This window comes from Vulpes lagopus, chromosome 3, assembly GCF_018345385.1.
Source record: "Vulpes lagopus strain Blue_001 chromosome 3, ASM1834538v1, whole genome shotgun sequence".
NCBI lineage: Eukaryota > Metazoa > Chordata > Mammalia > Carnivora > Canidae > Vulpes > Vulpes lagopus.
Window position 1 is genome coordinate 153,605,824 of NC_054826.1, and position 6,000 is coordinate 153,611,823.

The window sequence follows — 6,000 nt, forward strand, 5'->3', positions numbered from 1 at the left end:
CTCTGGGATTTGTGAACCTTTCTAGACAATTATCAAACCTGGGGAGGAGACTATGGGAACCTTGACTTATAATGGGTAGGTCAGAAGTACAGGTGACAGTCCGGAACTTGTGATTTGAAGTGAGAGGCAGTTTAAAAAATAATTTTGCTGGGTATAGAATTCTAATTCTTTTTTTTTTCCTTTCAACATTTCAAGTGTTTCACTCTATCTTCTTGCTTACTTGTTTCTTATGAGAAGTCTATTGTAATTCCTACCCTTGTTCTCCTATGAAAAGTGTTCTTTCTTCCCTTTGGCTCCTTTCAAGGTTTTCTCTTTGACTTTGTTTTTCTGTTGTTTGAATATAATATACCACGGTGTAGATTTTTTGATATTTATCCTCCTTGTTGTTTTTGAGTTTCCTGGATCTATGGCTTAGTGTATGCCATTGTTTTGGAAAATTTTAACCATTATTTTTTCTAATATTTCTTCTATTCTCTTCTATTCTTAGTATTCTAATTACACATATGTTACAACATTTGAAATTGTCCCACAGATCTTGAATATTCTCCTGTTTTCTGTTTTATTCTGTTTTTAAGTTATTATTCATTTTCCTCTTTAACTTTCTCTTTGGGAAGTTTCTATTGACATATTTTCAAGCACACTGGTTCTTTCCTAGGCCACTCCTAGTCTACTGCTGAGCCTATTAAAAACATTATTTGTGTTATGTTGCTTATGATATCTAATATTTTCTTTTGACTCTTTCTTAGATTTGTCTCTCTGCTTACATTATTCTTGTTTTCTTATGATTTGTCAACTTTTTATATTGGAGACCTTAACTTATTAATTATAGTTATTTTAAATATCCTCTCTATTAATTCCAAAATCTACATCATATCTGAGGCTGATCCCAATGCTTTCTTTATATCTTCAAATAGTTTTTTCCCCTTGCCTTTTAGAATACATTTAAATTCTTTGTTGAAAGACAAACATGTCGTATTAAATAATAAGACGTGAGGTATATAGGCACTTAGTATGAGGATTTATGTTAATCTGGGTGAGAACAAACATGAAAGTTTGCTGTAGCTGTAGGTTCCAGAGACTTCAGATTTCTCTGGTGTTCTTATTTTTATTATATCCTTCTTGTCTTTGGTCTTGAGTACCCCTTCTTAGGGAAAATCTGTATCTTGCAGCTTTTCAGATGTAATCCACTGTATTATACTGGAGCATTCTTGGTGTGATATGGGCACAAGTAATCTACAATCTTATGGTTAAATATCAGTCTTTTAAAGGTTCTGTATCTCTGGTTTGTGACCTTCATAGGCATTTTTTTCCAGTTGAATAGCTTTTTCCTTCTTAAGTGAAACAGAAATACTAGTCAGATAGATAGAAGGGTGAAGTGAACTTCCTCCAGTTGAGATATGGCTCTGGTAAAGTCTGTTTTGTTTAAGAACAGATCTTTGATAGGGAGAAATCTCTAGTTGTATTTCACAAAAGATTAATCTTCCCCTACCAGAGGTAAGAAGTATCTCTCTCGAATCTTCATTATGAGAATATTGAGGGTTTCCTGGTGGTGAAATCCAACATGGTGTCCCCACTGCCAACATTATAGCATCCAATAGTTTCTTTCTCAAGCTAGTCCATACTCAGGCTCCCTCCAATTGTCATAATTACCATTTAAATATTCATACCAATTTATGGCTCTAGTGGCTTCTAATGTAGTTGGATCTTGCCTGTTTTTTTTCCTTTATGTCTCTCCAGATTTGGGGTGTCAGTTTGCCTTGCACCCTCAGTTCCCTGAGGAGTCCAAGAAAAGTTGTCAATTTTCACTTCATCTTTTTTTTTATTGTTGTAAGGAAAGAAGTGACAACTTCTACACTCTTTACATATCAGTGATGAAAACAAAAGTATCCCACTCCTTTTTTTTCTTTTTCTTTTTTCTTTTTTTTCTTTTTGCATAGCTCTTTCTTCTTTAAGATCTCAAGCTCAAATTGCACATATTTAAAATTGTCTTTCTGTCTAAAATAGATACCTTCTAAGATTACCCTGTAGCACATACCTTTGTTTAATAAATAAAAATTTATCATTTTTAGGTTTGGCCTAATTGACGGTAGGAGTCTGATCCCCAACTTAATTTCTGAAATTACAAAGTCCCAGGAAAGTTACGACCAGAATTGAGATTTATAAGATTAAGAAATAAACATTTATTGTGTAAAGTTGTTAACATTTCAAAAAAGACAACTTTTATATGTAGTGTATGAACTGTACTTCTCAGAAGCACTAGCCAGCTTCTAACCAGTTATATGATTAGCATGTGTTTTACTTAAATAGATGTCAAAAATATAATAACATTATAAATTTTTACAAAATGGAGAGAAACCAGCAATTAATGGCATTTTCTGATGGGATGATAAGAGAGAGACTAAACCTTAGCAAAATTTAGCCAATCTAGAACCTACATGAGGGTAAGATGTCAGAGGTAGAGAAGAGAAAAGTAAGAGGTAATGTGTCTGAATATGGTTGACCAATACCAGCATCCCATGGAATCCCTGTGTCTTTGTGCTCTATAATCCTAGCATAGGGTAGATGTAAGTGTTTTTAAAAGTAGAAATTTATTTGTAGGTAGGATGAACAATCAAAGATTAGCTGTACACCCCAGATAGCTACTCCCACTCTCATAATTATGGAGGTAATCAAAGATTAATATTCTCTTCATGAAAAATGGAGACGGAAAGAACATGCTGGCATAAATCTTGTGTATAAACCAACAGGAGTTCAACAGTCTTAAAAAGCAATTTAAACTAAAGCACTTCCCAGCTTTGATTTACATTATATAGGCAGCCTGACTATAAAGTTGGCAGTTCTTATTACAAATGTAACTCTACCATGGTTCAATGAAACATTTTCCTACTTCTAAACCTAAACTTCTTCTTAAAAATAAATTAACATTTTGGTTCTCAATACTGTATTTTAGATGCTTTACTTTAGAAGCAATATAATTTCTTTCATTACTCCTCAAACACTATAGACAGCTAAATTTATGTTTATTAAATTTTGTGTAATCATTAATATAAGCTGCAGCAGCCAAGAACCTCAATTTAGATTATTGGCAATTACTTTAAACATTGTAGATAGGATAACAGAAATAAGACTTTCCCTTGGTGACCCTTTTAAAATCAAAGTACCAGTGCTCACAGTCTGGAACTTACCACTTCAAAAGACAACAGAGACCATTAGAGTCGAAATACCCAATTACAGGGATGGCTGGGTGGCTCAGCACTTGAGCATCTGCCTTTGGCTCAGGGTGTGATCCTGGGGTCCTGGGATCGAGTCCCACATTGGGTTCCCTGCATGGAGTCTGCTTCTTCCTCTGCCTTGTGTCTCTATCTCTCTGTGTCTCTCGTAAATAAATAAAATCTTTTTTTTTAATAAATAAAATATTTAAAAAATAAAATTACCCAAGCACTATGTTTTTTTGTTTGTTTTTTTACCACCTTTTTTGAAACAAATTTTTATAACAAATATGGCACAGTGGTTAAGAGCATGGATTTCAGTGTAAGCTGAAATCAGGGGTGGAACCCTGACCCTGCTACTTTCTAACAGGTCTTATGAAGTCTTCCCTAAGATAAATGCTAACAGTGCTTACCCCACAGGGATATTTTAAGTATGGAAAAAGGTGATGTCATTAATGTGTTAGCATTGGGACTAGAACAGAGTAGGCATTCAAAAAATACTAACATTATTTTAATAATATTCTTTTAACTAGAAGCCCTAAGATTTGTGAGTTTCTTGCACTCTGGGGAATTGGTCATATAAAATAAAATTAGGTCAGTTTTGCAGGAAAAGTTTACCAAGTAAGTTGATTCTTTAAATTTTTGTCTGTGACATTTTATCATACTATTGGTATGTGTGCGGAGTCGGGGGTTCCTTTTTGGCAGGATAGCCTCCATTTCTGCTACCATGGATACTCTGTTCATGGGATGAGTGTACTAGCATCAGCATAGCTAAGGACAGAAGCTGGCTGACACCTGGTGGTTGAATCATTCTATCCAGTGGTTGTCCAGCATCTCTTCTGAAGTAGGCACTTCCTACTGTGGATACTGATGCAAGACACAAAAATATATATATACACACATAGTGCCCGTCTCTGAATCTCTATCCCCTTCCTCTATCCACTGCCAACACAATTCTGACAATCTTGCCTACTGTAGACCATCTTTGTCTCTAAGCTTCAAGGAGCCTTTACAGGCTCTTGTGAGGATACTGGATTCTGAATTACAGAAGATTGCCTTATTTTTTAAATCTCCCCTGCCTTGCCTTATACTTTGAACCCTCCTTAGTACTACACTGTGGGAATATTTTCATAAATAATGTCTTATTTTCTTCCACTACATATTGTAAGGGTTCTTCAGATTTTTGATGAATAATCGATTCCAAGGATGGACCTACCCAATTATGCCAGGGGGAGACTTGATCCCCCTATTGATCTAGAATTACTGGGAGAGGGGCAAGTACAGAGCTTGAGGAGGGCAAACATCCTGTCAGGCACTGACCTCACATGGGACTTGTAAATGCTATCCAAGCAAGGGGAACAATGCTTTCCTCCGGCAGTGATGAGGCGAGAGATATGCCTTGAAAATTCTTAGGCTCATTTACCCATTAAATGTCTCATCCAAGATCTTGATGTCTCAGTTCTCTCCTATCATGGCTCTGACTTTGGCACAGAAGATTTTCTGGGGCTATGAATTTAGATTCATTTGAAATTGCACGTCTCCTATGATCAAATGAGGGAACTAAATCCCAGCCTGTTCTGCACATCAGCTGCAGAAGAGGATCTCAAACACTGCCATGAAAGTGCTCTGCCTTTACAGCTCTGGATTGATAGTTGGCTGACCTAAGGCTACCATTTCTTTTTCAAGGGTTTTGTGTCAGTTGTGAAAAGTCCATCTGCTCCACAATTCTCATATTCTTAATTTTTTCAAGTTCTAGAGCATTAGCTCTTAAACTTTGCACTGCATTAGATTTTCTTGGACAGCTTTTGAAACACAGATTTGGGGACCCCAACCCTTGAGTATCTGATTCAGTATTCAGTCTGGGAAGGAGCAAGTGCCCGTATGATGTTAATGCTGGGGTCGGGGCACCATACTCTGGGGACCAGTGTGCTAGAGCTATTAAAAGCCGGAGCTTTCTCTTCCTTGTTTCTCCTCCTAATTTACCATAAGTGAAAATGTATGTAACTGTGAGGCTACATCATGCCTGAATTATGACATTCCATTTTCCATCAAAAGTGTGATTCTTGTTTCTCTCTGGTCAGCAAGCAATTCAATTCTAGATTCTAATCTAGAATTAGACTGGAATTAGAACAGGCTGGGGAGAATCTGCTTTCTAATATGTCTACTGTAACTAACAATTTCAGTTTGGATTCCTCCAAAAGCCAACCCTGAGACCAAGATTTGGGTACAAGTAGTTTATTTGGGAGGTATATGGGTCTGTGTCCTGTGAGGACACAGGACTCACACAGAAATTTATTTATTTATTTATTTATTTATTTATTTATTTATTTATTTATTTTTCACACAGAAATTTAAACACAGAAGGCTTTATATCAAGAAATATTAACTATAAAATGAGATTGGCGTAACAATGATTAGCTACTAAGGAGTAAAAAGAACTATAAAGAATGCAGAAATAGCAGATAAAAGGTGTAGCCTCTATCCCCAATGCTGATGCAGAATGCCAAAGTAAGAATCTCTGGTAGAGGGGCTCCACCCTCCACCACAAACACACACACACACACACACACACACACACACACACACACACCTCTCCCCATGACTAACAGCCAGACCTTTTTGAAGGGAATGCACCTAGGTTCCATGAGTTCCCTGAAGCTATGAAGATGTCTGAGTTGTGCTAAGGAGAGCCATCCACAGGGAAATGTTGAACCAATACCACTTCACTACCAAGCTTCTCGGGGGGCTGCCATGGAGAATTATTCATAGGAGGTGCTGTGTTTGAGGCACT